General features: G+C 45.2%; 1 long non-coding RNA gene across 1 annotated transcript; it reads left to right on the top strand.

Annotated features, from left to right (window-relative positions):
* Positions 1–247: 247 nt before the first annotated feature.
* LOC148054671 (uncharacterized) lies at positions 248–19847 on the top strand. The gene is made up of 10 exons (XR_015706578.1): positions 248–635; positions 1120–1478; positions 1725–1847; positions 3135–3220; positions 4913–5164; positions 7787–7941; positions 11944–12199; positions 14148–14398; positions 14516–15505; positions 19484–19847. It is a non-coding gene; the product is annotated as an uncharacterized LOC148054671 (long non-coding RNA).
* The last annotated feature ends 1028 nt before the right edge of the window (positions 19848–20875 follow it).

The following is a 20875-nucleotide window of genomic DNA, read 5'->3' as shown; positions in this document are numbered from 1 at the left end:
ACACCTACCTTTTAAATGGCTAAAGAGAAGACAAATCCCACGCCAGGGGATGTGAAGCCTCGGCAGAACTGACTGCTCTGGACTGTGATATAATGATAAATATTTCAGTGGAGGCGGGTTTCTGCGCTCTGAGTGGAGACGATCTGTCTCCATGGATCAGTTACTTAATCGTGTTAATATAAATAGAGAACTTTTGTTATGATGGCACCAACCTCATTCCAGCTGGCATTAAAAGCTGTCACTCTGGTGGGCAGACAAGCCAAGTTAGGAACAGCTACAGGAATAGATTTACCTCTCATGTAAGGCAAAACTGTATGTCAGAACAAAGCATCATGCATAAATACCCAGCTCCCTCTAAATTACCCCTGCTTCTCAGCCTGGGCAGCGTGTTCAGCCAGCATGGCTATACCACTGCTACCACCCAAGCCTGAGGCTCTCGAAGCTAACTTCGGTATCTCCACTTGGTGCTTCACTGTGCTGTGTTGTTTCAGGGCGCATGCAGAGCTGGAAGAGAGGGAGGCTGCAGTGTGCTGCAAATAGGAAAAACTCACCCTCGATCACGCAAATCAACATACTGATTTTGCTCTCAGCTACATCAAATAGGGGATCTGACTCTTGCCCAGTCCTGCCCTACGGTCAGTACCCAAGGCTGACCTTACCTATTGATTTATTCCAGCCTTTCTTTCAAAACTTGTCTTTGTAGTATTGTTAGTTTGCTGTTGCTAGCAGGAGACAATCTTTTTTTTTTTTTTTAATTGACTTTAAACACCAAATGGTCTAAGCTCATATGACTTGTTAATTAAAGTCATAGCCAACAAGCATAAAATTGTACACAGCCACCGAAAAAGGGTGAGACTATACTTGCTAGTCTGTGCAATTCAACATGCATTTTAAATCACTTCTATTAATAACCAACTTGTTTACAGAAAACAGACCCGTAGACCAGTTTATAACTTTAATAAAACTTTACAGAAACTTTTTTTGGCTTTTTCTTACCTTTCTCCTATCAAGCTAATCTAGGAGCACAGCAGAGCTGTCATTATTAATTTGACTGAAAATTGCTGAAAATCACCCACAGTACCTGACTCTCTGGTATATTTTTTGATGTGTTTCCTACAGGAAATCATCAGTTTCGTACAAGTCCAGAGCATTCCTGGTTATGCAGCTTGGCATACGGACAAAGCGTTCTGGCAATACATAGGCATTGGCTACCAAAGGCAGTGTCCCACAGGCAGCAGCCTCCTCTCCCTCCAGGAGCTGTGTGGAATTAGAGCTTTGGTTACCAAATCTATGAAGTAATTCTGTTTGAGTGTTAACTTAGCAGAATGAAATCTTCTTTTACGGAGGATATATTTGTATCTGTTTTAAACAATGCTGCTTTTTCAAAAGACAAAAAATAGTGTTACTATTCAAACGTGGAAAATGACATTATTATTCGCGGTGGAAAATGTCGTTGCTGTGCTGATAGCTGTTGACAGGTACTTGTCGTGGTTGTGTGCTGTGATGTGCTAATTATTCTGAAGTTCAATCAGATGCCATTTTGTGTTTTCATTTCAACTGTAAAAACACAGTATTTGTGACACGTTGACAAGCGCGTGTTTAATTGCTCCACGGATATCTTCCAAGCTCATGTGTTTTCCACTTACCTTGTGAAGAAAGATGTGTAATTAGCTCCAAGGCTACAGGTTATGTTGCTTATTATTGTATTTTCATTTCCTCTGCAGTGGTACATACAGAATGGTAACAAATATGAAAGCCCACCTTTGAGGCTGAACACTATCTCAACCGGATTGCAAAGATGGAGAATGCTGGCTGATTTTGCAAACCAAGGTCATGAACCACCCATGGTGAGACCTTGTCCTTCTTCTCGACTTCTCTCTGCCTCGCTTCGCGTTACAGGTCTAGAGTCAAAAGAAAAGGATCCAAATTAGTAATCCTAATATGTACCAAGCTTTATCACTTGTACTGCTCCAGATTATATCTGTTGTCTTCCTTGCTTATTTCTTTGTGACCGTGCTTGTTTATCTCATCAGTGTCAGCGCTATGGTGTTCGGTGATGAAACAAGCCAAATGTTACCATTCCTCCAGTCCAGCTGAAAGCAAATTAATTGGGCAGGTGTAACTAGAAATGGAGTTAGGCTGTCTCTAAGTCGAACACAGCGTTTCCCTGAACTCAGTGGAGCCTAGGTCTAAATACCACAGCTATTGACGCTTGCAGGTACAAAATGCACGTGCACGTTTAGATACTGAATCTTGACCCTAGAAGGAGATCAGGATAGACGTTTTCTCAACGATATGTGAGCTGCTAGTCTGCAGCTGTACAGGCCTGGACTCAGTAACTGTGGAACTGCCTTCTGGTCCTGCCTCTTATGGGCCTGCCCAGTATTGCAAAGCATGGTAATGAAGCAATTAACAGAAGACTGAACTGAACGTGGAAGTTATTTACAGTAATTCTAGTTTTCACTGGTGCTGAAAGCTGCCATGTTAAATCCTAGCAAGGAGAATTTTGAATAAATCTGCTAACCAGAGAGAGATTCAGGAGGAAAAAAAAATCAAGATTACTTACCCTTCTTCCCTTACAAGGATATTCTTTCGTTGCTCCTACAAATCAGGCAGAAGAAAAGGGCCTTTGGGTGCACAGATGCATTAGGTTGGCATCAATCGGGATTCATTACATGCAATTGTACAGAAATGATAATTGTGACAGGGAGTTGTTTTTTTTCCAAAATGCATTATATAGATTGTGTTAAAGACAGACACGTAAATCTTCTTCCTCAGTTAGAAAATAATTTAAGTGTAAATTAGGTTAAGTTTTTGTTTGCTGCTTGGTTAGCAGAGCCCCTAAGCCAGCCCTCCAGACCCAGGAGTATTCAGATTCATAGGCATATGAGACCAGCCCCAAAGCTACCGGCTCTGCTGCCTGTCTTCATTTTGTCCTTTCAGAAACTGTCTAGATTGGAAGTGTCCATGTTCCTTGCAAAGTGATTCATACTTGTTGAGAACCTATGTGTGTGACAGGGAGAAATGATGAGCTAGTGGTAAAAATCATTGTCGTGGTCTTTCCTACTTGATCTGGAAGAACCAGGTACGTGGTTATGACTCAAAAAACTTCCTTCTGCTCTCCCTCCCGACAGCGTCATCCCCCGTTGGCTTGGTTAGCCGCTCTCTGGGTTCATCCGGCCTGTCCCTCGCAATGGAACATCAGCATGCTCCATCACAAGTAGGTTTAAACACACCTGTTTGAAAGGGAGACTGGTTAGTTATGGCTATGTGAAGGTGGGTGCAGGAGCTTGCCTTGTGTTCCTTCCGTGGTGTTCAGTGATAGAGCATGAACAGTTTTAGGGCGATTTTAATGTTGAAGGACAGTTCTGCCTCATTAATTCTCTCCATATTTAGAATTCAGAACAGCCAAAGTGTCTGAAGGACCAGTCAATCAAGCTGTTCTCTTCTCCTTCTTCCCCTTTAACCTTATAGTTCCCTGCCTTTCCTTGGCTAAACCTCTTATGCTCCAAGTAAGCTGGGAAGAAAAGCAGGGGCTCATCTGAATGGGGCAAACTTTGGGCCTAAATTTCAGTATGCCTTCCCTGAAATTTGAGCTGGGGGAGGAAAGAATCTGCCATTCAAGTTACAAGCTTATGCATCATCACAATGAGCTTGGCAGGATCCTCCAGCAAAGAGTATGCAGCCAAAATTTAATATTTATAGCCTAAATAAAAGTAAAGGGGAAATAATTTATTAAATACACAACAAAGAAGAAATTGGACATATTTCTCCTGTTTCTTTCTTTGCTGGTGCAAGGACCAGCTATTGTGGTATGACAGATATTCTCATCTGAGCTTTCTGCTTTTCTTTTGAAATGACCATAAAGTTATTCAGTTCTGTTTTTCTGCCTCCTAATGCTATTTCTTTAAAAATAGCTTTTCTCCTCATAAGACTAAGTCAAATGGTTTTGATATATAGGCTCTTACTTTGATACTTGAGGGAAAATGCCTTCATTTGTTTTCATACACTGATATATTGGCAGTGATCACATTATGGATATACAAGCTATTCCCTACTTCCCCTGGCACTGTGACAATTTTTGAGTATAATAGCTAGTGAAATGAGTATCTTGCGGTAGAATTAGGAAACATGAAAATAATTACCAGTGCAATTGCCATGTCTCTCATGTGGCATGTGCAGTTTAATGTCTTTAGCTTGTTCAAAACTGTAATATGGTCTTCGTTCCCTGTATTATGCATTTGCCTGTATTTATTAGGCAAGCAAGAAAGTAACTAACTCTTCTCATCTGTACACAAGAATGATGTTTCCCCTTCCCTCCAGGTTGATGGAAGGGACCCAGTTCAGGAGTTGTGGACTTCTGTATATCTCTGTTTTAGATTAGGTTTGTTTATTCCTACAAGCTTGTGGATGTCTAGTGCCCTTCTTCTGAGCAGCACTATGCACAAAAACAGACAGGCAAAGGTGCTGAAGTTTCTTTACACACATATGCACGCACACACAGAGCCAGAGCAGGCAAACAAGCTTGAAATTAATCAAAGTTTATCATCTCCAATGTGCTGCAAGAGGAGAAAATATTACTGTTGTGTCAGAGCACTTGGGGGGAGCTGCCATACTCCAGAGATGGCGGGACCACAGATATAGATAAACTGAAGTTTGAGTTGCTACAGCTTGTACTATAGCTCTTCTGCATAAGAATGGAAAGCTTGAGTCCCTGCACTTATCATTTTGGCACCCTTCCTGCATTTAAATGCTACTTTGTCAAGCCTTTCAGCTTTTTAAAATAGTGATTGCTGTTCTCCAAATGGCTAAGGAATATGGGGGGAGAGATGCCTCTTTCAACCAGTTTTTGTGATGGGTCTTTTGAGGCTGTGCTGGCATAGGGACTGATAAATATTTGCTCTTTCGAAAGCGGTCTGGCTGGTTATGGGCTTGCCCTCCTTCTTGCTGGGGTGTTTAAGAAGGAGTCACTGAATCGCCCTGCTCCTCCATGGTGGTCTCTGGTCTTTGTGGTTACGACCTGGCCTGGCTGCCTTCGTGTTATGAGGATTCAGCAGTCCAGTGATGCACTGGATGTTCGCCAGCCCTGCAACCCATCACGTCTCCTATGAATGACTCATACCAAACATCCAATATGCAAGCTGGCTCTTTTGAAAAACTGAAGGTACAGGCATTACCAATATTGTTACCCATAGTAAAGTGATAATATTTGGTCTGCGGGTTTTATTGAAAGGAAAATAACCTATACAGTTGGTCCTTGGCCTATATACAGTTCACTGGAAATATTTCTGATGTGCTCAATCTGGCATATTTGAGTGGTATTCTGCCCCATAAATAATTGTTCTGTAGCAGCTCAGGGTAGTTACATATGTATGCTCAGAAGATTTACAGTATTTCCCTACAGAAGGTTAGGAGACCTAGCATATTTGTAGTAAAGGCTGGAATATTTTCCTTCCTCATAAATATTTGAATTGTTTGCTTAATGGGTGCAGTACTAGTAGATGCATCAGCTTACTTTTGTCTATATTCTTTTAATGGAAAAGGTCCTTATTGACTTTGGTCTGGAAAACAACATTTTTTATGCAAAGTAATTCGAGCCCCATCCTTGCTTTATCAAGAAACACGTTCAAATTGCTTTAGGGAACTGAAATATAATCCAGACATATCTCACCATGCAGATATTGAAGCAGAAAGGTAAACTCCACAGTGGTTGTTGTGGTTTGTAGCAAGAGGCAGCTATATGTTTAAGGGTTCACATCTGGATCTTCCCATCCTACATCCTTGCAACAGAGCAATCCCAGAAATGTTTTCTTCAACACAGTTGCAAATGGCAAAACCCAACCATAGCTGCGGTTGTGACTGTGGAGTAATGGGAGATGCCTAGAAAATGTTAATGTTGTCGAGGCCCAGAGTTTTCAGCTGTGAACTCCAAGCACGGGTAGCAGTTGGGTGAAAGAAATGCAGTTAAGCATGAACCTAAGCATGGGCTTTCTCAGAGGGTCATTCAGCTGTTGTCAGTGAACCAACACCAGAACAGTTTTTAAAGTATCATCTGGATTGCATTTAACTAGGAGCCTATTTAGTGTTGCAATGTTCACAATGAACTTTTTCCAGTCCCATTTTTTAACAAAGATCTCAGCTGCGCTAGTGGTAATGGCAATATAACATCTTGTTGGTTAGTGATATGAGGCCTGATTTTTATTTGTTTTTCTCAACTTGCCTCATTTCATTACTCAAAAACAAAACAAAGTTGTGGTTATTAGGATACAAGGTTCTTCGCATAGACCTAACTTATTTCTCTACATGGAGTCAAAATAAGGTATGTGAGGACAAGCCAGCCCAAAGCTGAATCAAAAGGTATAGTTGCAATGATACTGTGGTCTTTTGGCTTAGTCTTCTGAAAGGTTCAGACTGAGTGGTAATGGTTTTAGCAATTAGGTTAAAATGTTCATTATTGTTAATCATGGAATGCTTTGGGATGGAAAGGACCTTTAAAGGTCATCTAGTCCAACCCCCCTGCAATGGGCAGGGACATCTACAACTAGATCAGATTGCTCAGAGCCCCGTCCAGCCTGGCCTTGAATGTTTCCAAGGATGGGGCATCTACCGCCTCTCTGGGCAACCTGCTCCAGTGTTTCACCACCCTCATTGTAAAAAATTTCTTCCTTATATCTAGTCTGAATCTACCCTCTTTCAGTTTAAAACCATTCCCCCTTGTCCTATCGCAACAGGCCCTGCTAAAAAGTCTGTCCCCATCTTTCTTATAAGCCCCCTTTAAGTACTGAAAGGCCGCAATAAGGTCTCCCCGCAGCCTCCTCTTCTCCAGGCTGAACAGCCCCAGCTCTCTCAGCCTTTCCTCATAGCAGAGGTGTTCCATCCCTCTGATCATTTTTGTGGGCCTAATGAAGGTAGCTGGGATCCTTTCAGGCCCAGGTCAGAGTTACTGGGTCAAGGACTTGTGCTTCAGATGAGGATTCATCTCCCCTTGCTTCAGACATCTAAAGATGTGCTTCTAATCTAGGTTAGGCATCAGGCTCCCTTTTACAGCTGATGTAGAGACAGAAAGGATGAGAGGCACCTACAAAAGACAGTTATTCCCACTTTTCTTAGATGTCTTAAAATGGACTGGTGGGTGAGGTGACTCCCCTTGTTCTGCTGATGCAGCTATAGGCAGCCTCTTGGAAGCTGCCCCAAATATAGGCTAAGTTTGATAAAAAGCTCAACTATAGCCTTAAGCAGTCTCTGGACTGTCTTTCTCAGGCACAAACAATGCCCCAGGCCCTTGAGGCAGGATAACACTTGTGCTGATCTTGTACAAAGTCACTGTTGCCTGGTACTGGGCATTGAAGGCTTAGAGCATCACTTTAGAGGGATCTGGCCCCATGAGTGAGGGTCAGTAGCACATCCACGTGTCTGCATATTTAACCTTATTCAGGATGCTCAGAAGTGACAGTGAGGAAAGTCACGTACCTGTTACCTGGTGTGAGAGCTGGGGAACTAGCTTGTGTCTTCTGCTTCCTTTTTTTCTTTTTTTTTTTTATTTTATTCTCGTCTTCCCACCCTACACACCTGACTGATACTGAATACAGCCCATCCCTTGGGGAATGTAACGTTCATTTCTAGTAGGGAAATGGTCTTGCAATCATAAAAAATTGATGGCTGTCTGAGGCAGCAGTTAATCTTGCTTGAGAACTGCACCATTAACCTACAGCACAATGTACACATTATGGACACATTTATAAATGGAAGAGAGTGTAGACTTCAGTTTCTAATTTCCTTCTTGCAGAGACTCATAAAAATCACAGGCAAAACACTGCCTTTGACATACTGCCGTGCCAGACCTCTCCGCTTCTGCAGCTCCTGTCAGAGGAAGGATGGTTCTCTGTGGCCATGTCAGTGGACTAGGACAGAAAAGAGACCTTTTGGCTCTTCCTTAGGCAGGTGGGTGACTTTGGGATCTCTGTAGTGATGCCAAACATCATGTGAACATCTGACTATCACCATGCACAGCAGCCCAGAGCTGGGTGCAAGCAATCTGTCAGGTGTGAATAGCTGGGATCCAAGGCATGAACCGTTCAGCCTGTCAACCTTTGGTCACTAGATGTCTTGGCTGGACCTGGACACCCTGGAAAATATTCTCATCCTCACAAGTTTCTGAGATGTGATTTTGTCCCAGATTTTCAGCTGGGCCATGGCATTTCCTGTCTGACACTCTCAGCCCTCACAGAAGGCATTTGCCAACTCGATCATCTCAGTCAAATAACTTTGTGAGTCATACCCGTGATGTGACCTAAAACAGTAGGTGTGTCCTGAGCCTCACGTGAGGTCACGTCACTCAACGTAGGAAAAGAAGGTGGGGAACATCCAACACAATGTTGGGTTCTCCCTGCATCACATTTGCTGTAAACAGTGGTTTAATATCTTCACCCACAGCAGCAAGCCCACACATGTATGTCCAGAAGCACCAGGTGCTCTCCCCAAATCAGGAAGAGCTGGTCCATGCGGATTTCCTAGCTCAAGACAGACCTGTCATCCCTATCTTGATGCTCCATTTCTCCACCTGTGAAATGAGAGCAACGTTTTTTCCTTTGTCCACCTTTTTGTTCAGATTGAACAAATGTTATCATTTATACCTTATGTAAACTATATGTTAAGCTGATAATAAATGAGTGAACTTAGATCAATTTGCCCTAGCCAATGACTGAGACCTGCTGTTTGTTATGAATTGGTAAACTTTTCTGTAAGGCATTTTGGGTTTGGTTTTTTTGAATGACAGGTAAACAAGATTTTTTCTGTATTTTCCAAGTGACAGACATCAGTTAAAAAAAAAAAAAATCACCATTTCACAGCATCCTGTTTCTCAGATGTATTCAACCCATTTCAGTAGCGCAGTGGCAGAAACGCAGCTAAATTTGTCCAGCTATGAATTCTCTCCAAGATGACCCTGTATTTCCTTCCCTTTCCTATAAATGCCAACTGCAGATATCTTTGAAAGGGACTAGAATGTCGCAGCTAGCAACCTGGTTCTCGGTTACTCCTAAATACAATGGAGTTAAGGTTGCTCAAGAGGAATCTTGCAAGTTAGAGGAAGAAGTGGAAAAGATTCTGATCTGTAGCAAAAGCGAGGAGGACTCTTGGTTTTACTGCAGGGGGGTACCTTAAGCAATACGATTTGTTGTCTTCTGCCTGTTTTTCAAAGACAGTGACATTGGCTGGAACTGCAAAGAGTGGAAAGTGGTAGCTGAAAGCTTACTCTCAACAAACATCTTGTTGAGCTGTGTGCATGTGTCATTTACATATGACCCCAGAGGTGTTTCCTGATAAGACACAGTCTGCTTGCCATTCTCAAAGTTTAAAAACGACAGCAACAGTACTCTGGTTATGCTGTGGCCTTATATGCTTTTAAAACACATAGGTGAGTGGACCAAAAAGAAAAATTTCCAGGGCCTGCTGAGAGCCTATAATTGAAAGTCTTATTTCTCAAGCGTACTCCTAAAATTTCCGTTCCCCCTTGTACATTCACTATGGAAATTAATTTGGTACAGAGAAGTTATTCTTGGCAAAACAGAGATCTGTCTTTGGGAAGTTTCATAGTGCAACCAGTCACTAAAACCAGACTTTGCTGTCCCAGTAGCATACCTGTAAACAACTGGGAGTGAATAGAGAGCTTAGAAATATCCCTCTTCCTAGTTTTTAATTTTTGTTTAGAAAACAAACAAACGGGAAATATTTCTTTGCTTAGGGAAGGAGAGGACTGGAAGTTCTAGCCAGAGCTGAGCTTAGGGCTGGTGGGAAACACGTGAATTACATTCAGTTCTACTGATGCCCTGTGTACCTAATGTACAGAAGCCTGCTATTTAGCTGGACCACTCCTAAGCTGTAGGATAAAAGTATTTTCCTTACACCCCAGCTTACCCTCTTTAACCACTGACATATGTGTCTTAAGGGACTTCCGTATTAAAGAAAGAATCCCACGAGGCAGTGCCTGTCAGTAAACAGAAGGGAGGATATTTTGGGCCACAGAACCACCCAAGCATCCTCACAAGCTCCGAGTGTTGCATTTGGGGTTTTGCTGGACCCACATGTCAGGACCGGTGCTGTTTGAAGCTTTTCTCTTTGGGGGAGTCAGTGTGCAGGAAAGCTAAGCTGTGAACTTGCAGCACCTACTTTGCTCTGCCTTCGTTTCTTGTGCAGGCATCGCCTGCACTCTGTGTGTGTGGCAGGCAGGTTACTTCGCTCCTCATGCAGTTCAAGCATAACCATGTTGGAACTTAATACGCTGTGCCCTGGAACTCACCATCTTGCTTGCTGCACACAAGCTTCTTCTTTGGAGGTGCCCTAAAGGTGATATGGACATCCTCTGTGAGGGCAGAAAGTGCCTGTTCCCCACCTGGGCTTGTCAGGAATATTCTGGAGTCCTGCTGCGTGGCTGAAGGTTGTGGGTACTGCAATAATTCTGAATTGTAGTGAGTGACCGGGGCTTTTCTCTCAGCCCGGCCACTGACCTGCTAGGTGACCGTGGAGAATCATCTCACCCTGCCCCCATACCTTGCCTTGTCTTTGTCTGTCTTGTCTACTTAGCTTTAAAGTGCTGCAAGGAATAATAATTTTTAATTTTTAATAATGTAATTATGAAAAAAAAATCAAATTGTTATTAATGAGGGTCATGGGGGATCCTCCCTTTGGGGCAAGCTTATTACAGTGGTATGTAAGCGTCAGAAATGGAGCCAGCCACTCGCAGGTGATGGTGTCAAAGCTGTGCTGGGAAGAGATGGAAGATGTCACCTGAACAGAAAGAAAAGCCTTAATGTTTTTGCGTGCTGGGGGTTTTCTCCTGTTCATCTCTGCTTTCAAAGTAGCTGAGGACATCTGAAGCTGAGCCTAACTTCTGCATTTAACAGGCTCTGCACTCTACATCTGTCTAAGCCATTATCAGAAATTGGCATCCCAAGGAAATGTAGAGGTATGAATCATGTGAGCATGCTCCCTGGACCAGGGGCGTACTGTAGCACCAGCACAGCTTGTAATCTCCATAGGGGTGGATCAAGTACTTTCGGACTCACTGTTCCCCACTGCACCCATTCTCCAGATCCTAAATATCATAAGAGGATTAATTCCTCTTTCATGTGAGACAGATCCTTTCATCTTTCAGCAGCAGTAGGAGCTCCATAGTCTGATCTCAGCAGAAGCAGTATCTTGGTCAGATCTGTGGTAAATGGCAAGTTAGTGGGTCCTGACTCTCCAGCCTGGTGATTCTCTCCAGAGAGCAAATAAATTTGCTGTTGGCAAGGGGGCTTCTGTATTGCAGGCAAATGTCTGTTAGAAACCAAACTGGGACCAAGCCAAAAATAATTACTGGAGGTTTAAGAAAGTATGTCAGGATTTTGCCCTATGGACCTTAACGAGAAAGAGAAAACTCCTCTCCTTTGCTCTAGATGGAAGCTTATTTTTCTTGTTACAAATTAAATAAAAATGACAGAAGAAAGTATAGTGAGTTATTAGAGCTGGTAGCTCAGTCTGACCTTTTCCACTCCAAAATCTAATCCCAAAGAAGCAGGGTTCCTGGAAATCTGATTTTGCTTTTGAGGCTGATTAATTATTTGATCATGGAAGCGTTGGCCAGCCAAACAGTTTACCTTTCCTGCATGGCTGCTGTTCCAGTTAACAATGTAGCCTCAGAGAGTAATCAGTTTAGAGTTTAAACTGAGAAGCTGTAGAGAATTTCACACATTATAACTGGGTTTACTCCCACACCTGCTTCCTAAACAAGCAAAAAACCAAAGAAACATATAGCTTTTGGAGGGGTAAGGTGTTATAAACAGCTACTTTGATTGCTGGTGATAAGACAGAAATTTTGGTGTGGTAGATATTTTACACAGCATCCCTTGTTTTTAAGTGATGTATGTTTGGGACCTACAACCACTCAAAATGTCTTGGTGACAGGATGGTGAAGCCAACTGCCTCCAAGAGGTGAAGGGAGAAGGCTCTTCAGGCTCAGGTCACTGGCAGGAGACCTCTGCTACAGCTCTCACGCAGGGTGAATAAGGCAGAGCTTGAAGCTGGGGACCAGGGTAACCCAGTGATGCTGGCAGCAGGAGCTGCTACTTGCTCGCTTCCTCCCCCTGCTAAGGCTTCAGACCACACAGCAGTCCTTGTACCAGCCTTGAGGAGTCCTCTGCATGGGAGCTGTGCTGTGCAGGTAAGACGCGCTACTGTGCTTGCAGTCTGCAGGCACTCAGCCTATCCTTCAAATGCGCAGTCTTGTGAAAATCGTATCATCTCTTCCTTGAAGTGGATAATACTGGGTAAAATGGCAACTGATTTGACTTGGCATTATGGTTCTCTGCAGTGCCAATGGAAAAGTGCAGGGATAGGTATAGCATGCATTTGACATCCTTACAGTTTTTGTGCCCAGAAATTTTGCCAAGTGGAATTTGAAAATTTTGAATATTTGTTTGGAGTTTCGAGAGGGCCAGCAGCTTTGCTGGATGCAAGACCATGCACCACTACTGGCCACACCATGTATGCGCACTTATTTCTGTCTCAGGAATTGTGCTTAGGCATCTGGAAATACCTGTCCCTGAAAGGATAGTGAGGCACTGGTATACATTATTCAGGAAGGCTGTAGTATCTTCAGTGATGGAAAAGGTCTTTAAGAAGCAGGACAGTTAGTTTTCTAACTGTCCAGGAAGCGTGGCATATACCTAGTTCATCCCTGCAAGGATCAGGTCCTTTCCAGCTGTGCATTCGTGAACTCCATGTACGAAAAATTCCTAGAGATATGTGGGGATGCCCACTGTAGCGTGGACATTTGCCTTGCAGCCTCCCTGCAAATAAAATCTTCTCTGACAAGAAATGGCAATCCTGGAAAAACCTCCCACTCTTCAAAATAACCCTCTTTCTTTGTAACTTGTCACACATCCCTCTCAATGACATGCCTCTGTTTCTGCTGAGACAAGGGCTCATCTGTAATTCTCAGTAGAAGAAGCCCACATTATAAATACTACCTTCCCCCCTGCCAAAAGGTAAAAATGGGAACAGCAAACTGCTTAAGAAAGGCATTTTGTTAAAAGCACGCTTCTCGGTAAGACAGCGTGGTTTGGAGAATAGTCTGTTTATGAAGAGGGCTTTCTCCAAAGGTGACGATCTGCCAGGGAGACTAAAATACTCTGGTGTGGGCTTCTCCCTCACACGTTCCCGTATCCTGAAGCCATTACATATCAGTTCTCAGAGTTGTCCGTTTCCCCGTGCTGTCCTGCTCTGGTTGTGGCGTATGGGCAAAGCTCGCTCATCTGCTCTGAGCTCAAGTTGACTGTAGCAGAGCATACAGCCCCAGCACAGACTGGAGACATTCCTTAGCTTATGCATCTCTTCCTGATCTCTGCAGTCATCCCCTGAGAAAAATGCAAACAAGAAAACATTTTCAAAGGATTTGTAATATCTGGGGCAAGAAAGAAACTATTTCCAACCAACCGCCTCATCCCACCCTATCAAAACTCGCAAAAAAAGGCCACGTGGGTGATCACATTTAAAGTAGTAATACAAGAGAACGTTTACTCTGAAATTACAGGGGATACTTGCTAATTGCTTTTTCAAGCTGTATGCGTGGTAGGAAGCCCCTCACTTCTAAAGCAATGTCACAGTACGTGTTCAGGGGTTTGATAAGTGCCTCTGTGCCTTCGCTGTGGAGCAGCCGAAAGGTGGTGTTGGTGGTAGGCCACTCAGGTCAAGGCCTGGTTTTAAGGTTCAGGTGAGCATAAGATCATTGGTGCTGCGCCGACTCTGAGATGCTCTGATGTGACAGCAAGGACCATCCAAGTGTGTTTATCAGTGGAAAATGACAAAAAGAAGAGACAGGCTAAAGGAAGCTTCTACTGTAAAGCTTTGTTTATACAGACATGGTCACCTTCAGCACAGCAATGTTGCACCACTGCTTTAGCAGCTTCAGCCTTTGTCCAAGTGGGAAAAAGCCCTCAGATCTTCCCCGCTGTAAAATACTGCTTAGGTAAAAAAAAATAGACAAAGCTCCTGTATCCCTGAAATAAGCTTGAGGTGGTTGATAATTAGTTTGGGAAGGAGGGAGGTGAAAGCAGCTGAGATTTTTTTTCCCCCCCTCCCTTTTTCATTTTTTCATTCTTTTTGTTCAGCAGCTCCGATTTCAGGAGAAACTTTTGAGCAAATGACACTGAATTACTTGCTCTTCTCTCCGCTTCTCGGCGGGACCGACATGAGTGTATCGCAGAACAAAGCGGCGGTCGCACTTGGCCGCCGGCCTCCCCTCGCAGGCGGTTATCCCGCGCGGACGAACGTCCCGGAGCGGCGGCTGCCCGGCGCTTCCTTGCCACAGGCCTTTCTCCCGCAGCGGCTTGGCGTCCCTACCCGCAGCCGCCCCTGTCACGTAAGTAACCCCGCTCCCACCGAGAGGCCGTCGGGAGGAAACCTGTCATGGTTGCCTCTGCCTGGGCCTCAGGGACCTGACCTCAGAGACCTGACCCTCTGTCGCCTGCTGCCACAGCGCACGGCCAGGGCTTAGCGATGGGACGCAAAACCCAGCTGGCAGTTTTGGGGTGACTTCCAAGAGCCAGCGGGGGGCCGGGGTGGCGGCAGGTCCGTTTCAGCGGCAGGCTCCGGTGCAGGTGACGGCAGTACGTGGCGGCCGTTGGCCCTGAGGGGGCCTGCGGCCCCCCGGGACCTCGCTCCCCCCGAGAGGCACATGCAGCATTATCGCCGCTGTTAGACCGTCGGGCAACGTGGCTTCACACCCGAGCTCTGCAGCCTGCAGGCGATCGCTAACAAACCTCCCGCCGGGGCAGAGCGGTGCCTCGGTGCGCCGGCCCGCACCGGGCGGCCGCGGGGGCAGCGCCAAGAACCCGTTACCGGCAGGCGCCGGCGCCGCCCCGACGCGCCGCCAGGTGGCGATGCAACCGCGCGGCCCCGGCCCCGCGGTGGCCCCGGGGCTTCCCCGGTCGCCTCCCCGGAGCGCCGCGGCCCCGAGGGCTTCCAGCCCCGCCGAGGAGCCCGCACCCTCCCGGCCTCCCCGCCCCACCTTCCCGGCTGAAAGGTAAAACCGCGGCTGTGTTTTTCCCCCACCGCAGAGGTATTTGGGTTATTCACCACTCGCGTTCAGGCGATTGCCATGATCCCGTGCAGCCGGCCCACGGTCTGTCTGTAATTCAAGATGATAACGAAGCTCCTATAAATCTAGAGAGGAATGCTGTATCTTGAATAACTCCTCCCGAAAACTCGTTTATCACCGGGGAAGGAAAAGCCTGGAGAGCTCCTTTGCTTGCTGTGAGGGGGGAACACGGCAAGGGAACCAGAGAAGCTGCACCGAAGGCAGGACGGCAATGGGAGGCAAATGGTTAAAAGCACCTCTGCCACAGATCTCCCCGGCGGCTCTTCTTCCTCTAGTTGTGCTTCGTATAAAGAAAAAAACCAAAACATAAATAAATAAAGCAGGAGATTTGGGACCTTCTCCTCCCACTACCAAAGACATCCACCTGAGGTATCTGTTAGCTTAATTCCTGTGGGAAGTCTGGTTCTGCCAGAGTATTTTTGTGCTGCCTGTTCAGGCAACTCCTGACCAAAAGCAGGCCATAAACTGGGAAATGGAGAAAAAAAAAGGCAGGTTTCTTATCAAACCGTTGTTAACTGCGATGCCGGCCGCTGCCAAGGGCAGCCAGCCCAGCCGCTGCAGGAAGCAAAACGGCTGTACTTTGGTCCCCCCCTCGGCATGTGCCTGAGTCCCGGGGAGCCAAACGGGCCACTGTGGCGGTGCGGGGGTGTCTGGCATGGGGATGGGGGTCTCCCCCTCCCTGCAGGCCATGTGCCACCTCCTCTGTGCCCCACAGCACCTCTGAGGGTAGGAAACCCCACTGTCCCCTCTGCCTCCCACTCCTCTTCTCAGGGCTGGAAAATTCAGGTTTGGCCATGCCGCCGAGGAGCCTTGATCTGCCCCTGCTGCACTACAGTTGCGAAGGAAGAGGAAATTGCAGTTTAGCAAAAGGCCACCCAGTTAGCTGTATGCAGGGCCTCCCTTCTGGGAGCAGCTGAATGTGGGGGAATTCCTCTCCCTGTCCCAGCAGATCTGGCTCTGCGTAGGCAAGAGGGCAAAAAGAAGTTCATTTTCAGGCCTGAGTCCTTATTTTGTATTCTTTCACCCTAAGGGTCTCTGTTTTTCATTATGGTTTTCATTATGTGTAGGACTGGCCCTGGGAGCCTAGAAAAATCCCAAGTGCCTTAAGGGTATAGAAATACCAGGCTGTCCTTCCTTTGTGGGGATCTCTTTAGTAAGCCAGATTTTCCAGCTGAAGTTCAGCACTGGTTTCTCCCTAAGACCCAGAAGCAGCACTCAGAACTCACACACACCACACACACACACACACACACACACACACACACAGTTTATAAACGTGTATCTGCTTGGGGGTAGAAGATAGAAGCTGCTCATTTGGTCAAGAGTTAAATGAAGGGGCAGCACAGGTCTCCTTAACTCCTCTAGATCTCAGATAGCATCCCCTCAGGCTACATGAGTATTGCTGCCCTGCAGCTCTCACTTTCCTCTCTGGTGGGGAGAGAAGGGCAGTCCCTTCTGTCTTAGTCTACTTTAATCCTGGGTGATGTGATGGCTCCAGCAGCTGCTGGTCCTGGAGCTGCTGTCGTCTCTCTGCCCTGAGCTAAGCAGGCTGAGTTGGTGTCAGGAACGCACTGAGATGGTCCCTTATGGGGAAGCCAGGACTAAAACTGTCTGGTGTGTTGTATGCATCGATCTAGGGCTGATATTCAGGAGGAGAAAGGGGTTTCACAATTCACACATGAGGTATGGAACAGGGAGAGGAGAGCCATTTACCTAATCATCATCTTTTACTCTTACCTGGAACTCTGTGCATCCACATATTGACCCATGGTCACCTGCAGATTGTAAACCCGTTGGGAGAGGGGCTCTATTTTCGTTCAAGGTATCTCCAGTACAAGATACTGCAGTGGCCTTTCTCACTGATTAGAGATCTGTAATGACACCACAGGTAATTAGCAATTATGAACATTGATTGCAAAAGCAAAAGTGCAGAAAACAGCCAGGAAACTTGTTCTGTTCAGTATTACTTGGAGAGTAGATGAGACAGACCAGAAAGAGCTTTTAAGCTGTAACTGATAGTGGGTGATGCTGAAATAGTGCAAGGAGGCTGCTGTAGGAGAAATAGCTACGGTTAACACGAACAAATTCATTGGGATGGAAGCATTTAAATGCTATATTCTGGCTTGCTCTCCCACTTCTGGTTAGTCCAGAAGTCTTCACTCTTTCCTGAAGCATCGGTGGCCACATATGACAATACCCATGTTATCTGTACTTTGCAGGTAAAGGAGCTGAGGCACAGAAGGTGAAGCACTGGCCTTACACAGCATCTTAGTAGTAGAGGTAGAAGCAGAATAAAAGTCTGCTGATGACAGTATTAGCGATATTAGCCTACTAATGATACTCTGTAGGGAAGAAAAGACAGTACCTGGAGGGCATGATGGTAACATCTCACTCTGTGTGAAGGATAGTGCTAGTCCAGAATTGGAGATCCTCTTAGCGTGTACTGAACATAAATAATTTGCCTATGAATCTAACGGAGAAAAAAAGAATTGCACCAACTTGCCTTTGAAAAATTGCCTTTATTAGACCAGTCTTGCTAAAATTGCTGGGAGTAACAGATTCTAAAATTGAACTAGTGAATTAGTCTCAAATGGAAACTGTGACAGCCAGCCTTAAAGTGGAGAAAATTGGCTTTAAGAATTGGACCTTGGGCATAGCAGGATATCTAGGAAGTTGCTGTGCTATAGCTGATGAACTCATATGGAGCATGGATTTCATGCTGGTGAATAGCAATGTAATAAATGTTCTACAGAAACATTACAAACCCAGGCTGGAGAAATTCCCTTTAAAGAGGTGACCCAGGTGAGAAAATGCTTTGTAGACAAGTAATCTGCTGTGAGCAAACTGCAGCCCTGGAGGGCTACAGTCACACTCACAACCATGTGTGGTGTCTTCCAGCACATGAAGGAGGAGGAAGGAAATGCTCTTGAAACAGAGTAGTGAGAGCGGAACGGGCAAATGCTTTTGAGTGATTTCATGTGTGCAAAAGCATTTCCAGGGTCAGGCCTCAGTTACAAAGACTCTTGAAGGACAGCACCTCTGGTAGATGAGGAAGCCCTGTAGCACTGATAACAGCTATGCCCTTAGAGCGTGGCAGCTTCTGGTTCCAGGGGGGATGGATAAGGAAAAGGTGAAGGCGGGTATAGACAGTTTTGAAAGGGGCTGAACACTTTTAGATAAGTTAGGTCTGAAAGGCTTTCTGGAGAAGATAGTAGGGTTTATTAATGTCCTCCTAATATCAGCTTCCTTCATTCACACAAGGGAAAAAAAATCCATTCCTATTACCCAGCTCACAAATGATAGTTTCTAGTCTTGAAGAATCCAATTCTGTAAGTATTTTACATGGAAGAAGAATCTCTTTGAGAAATACTTGTGAGCACCTTTGGGGTGTAAAGGGGTATAAGGGTTCATAGGACTAGCACCTAAAAGGCATTAAGGATAAACAACAACCCTCCCCTTAACAACTCTACAAAACCATTTTTCCAATGGACTTTCCTACTGATATGCTGAATAAAGAAATACCGCAGCTTTACGGTATTAAATGAAAGGTTGTTTCTTGTTTCTTAGAGACCCATATTGCAGTTCTTGATCTGCCTGCTGGTTCCCGCATTTACATCTGGTATTAGGACTCTCTCTGGAATGCAGTAGTCATTCTTGGCAGTAGCTATCAGTATATTCCTCAAAATAATCAAATTAGGTCAATATGGGTTGTTTTTTTAATTCTGGAATATAAATTCATAGTTCCAGCATTTTGTAGTTCTGTGTAAAGAGTCCACATCCATTGGCAAGTGCTGAGCAGAATCCTGGGTTAGCTCTCGGTTTTACTGCAGACTTCCTATGCATCTCGGGTGACTTAACTTCATCCATCTCCCTGTCTCAACTCCTTATCAGCAAGATGGAGGTGATAACACAACCCCATAGGGGTGACATGGAGATAAACGTATTCAAGAGATTGTGCAGGTGTTATTGTCCTAACAGCCACAAAATACCTAAGATTTCTGATCTAAATATGAAGCTTAAGCAGGTGCTAATACAACTGCACTCTTGAGAGGTAGCTGGTTTGCATTCTTTTCGCTGATACAAGGGAGCGTGCTTTGTCCAGTTTCAGACCACTCATCAAGCATGCAGTTGAATATTATTGGACTCCTTTTTAGCTGCAAAACGAATTGCAAGGGGCATAGCATGTGGGTATGTAATGCTATCAGAAACACTAAGGATTGAATTTCCAACAGAGCCGCACACTCTAAATGGCGATTCGGCATTTTCTAAAGGATTCATCTCCCATTGAGAACAAGAAGAGGCTCTGGGAGCTTAAGCGCTTTTGAAAAAAATCTGGCCTCTCTACAGGAGCTGAGCTTTCTTAAGCCTGAAGAAATGGAGGAGGGATGTGTGGAATCAAACCATCAGTGGGCTCGGAGCAGTGGCACCTTGTGACCTGGCTGGCAAATGGAATAGCATGAGTGTAATGTGCAATGCTGATGGTGAGAGAATTATTACAGAACTGATAAGACACCTGGATCGGAGCTTCAAAAGGTTAATACGCTTGTCATAAACCAGAATTTGGTCTCTACTGGCAGCAGTAGCTCTTCAGAGCTCTGCTGGCTATTTGTTTTACCAGTGCTGTATGCATCAGTATTGTGCTTTTCAGCTGCACATGTGGCCTTGAAGTCCTAATCCTGTTCTGACTAGGGTCAAATTCAAAGGCTTTCCCCTGTCCCATCCCCCTAAGCTTCTGATACGACTTTTATTGTGAGGCAATCAGGCATTATACTGATTCCTGGGTATAAAAATGCACACCTACATTTCCTTATGAGAGGCATCATGCTCTGTTCACACACACTGACCACTCTGTAGAAAGGTTTTTACTTTCAGTTGGACTGAAAAGCTTTGAAACTATCAAAATGATTATATTTTTTTCTGTTTCCCAGTCACCGCTTTTTTGCTCCTGTTCTGAAACTGCATGTCACAGGTGTGCTTGAATGCCAGCACACGTTGAAGCATAGCTGTTGTTCTTTTGTAGCACCCTTGCCTTGGAGCTCTGCATGCCAGAAAAGGACATGGCCATCCTCTTCTTCTAGGTGGTTCTCTATGGAGGGAGCCAGCTTGGATCAGTTGGAATTAGTGTGGTATATTATGTCTTCTCTCCGATAATGGCTACCTGTGTCTGTTTCTGTAGGAATACAGGTTCTCAGTGCACTTTGCTCTGAGTGCCTCTCGGGTCTGTACAGATCCTCCCTCCAGACACTGCCGGGTTATGAGTCTATGCACTTTTCAGGGAAATGTTTGCCACTCTCTGTGCTGCCATGCTTCCTTCCAGCTCTGTGTCTTGCCTTGAAATTCTGATCTTCTAGGCTATACAGCGAAAGGCTGTTTAGCACTGGCCACTGAGGAGTTCGAATCGTGGATATATTCGTAGGTGAGCTACCTGTCATAAATGGAGAAGGCCTCCCAAACACCTTCTTTGAGGGGATGAATTCTGGTGGAGCTTAAACAGTGGTAATGGCTGGCTTTTTTATGTAGATGAAAACCTCAGCAAGTGCTTAACAAGGTGATTTGCAGCAACAGCCACACAGTCCCTTTCCTCCATCCATGTTATACCTGTGGGCAACCCCACCTTATACTGTGCTCCTCAATGTCCACTTGACAGGCAATACCATGGATGAGAGATCAAGCTATGAAGAGCTGCTATATTCCTTCTGTGGTGCAGGCAAATCAGTTTCATCCGAGAGCCCTGGCAGT

This window comes from Nipponia nippon, unplaced genomic scaffold, assembly GCF_047370975.1.
Source record: "Nipponia nippon isolate SJK-2023a ecotype South Korea unplaced genomic scaffold, ASM4737097v1 scaffold_3, whole genome shotgun sequence".
NCBI lineage: Eukaryota > Metazoa > Chordata > Aves > Pelecaniformes > Threskiornithidae > Nipponia > Nipponia nippon.
Note: the sequence above shows the minus strand (reverse complement) of the source record. Positions and strands in the feature narration are given on the sequence as shown.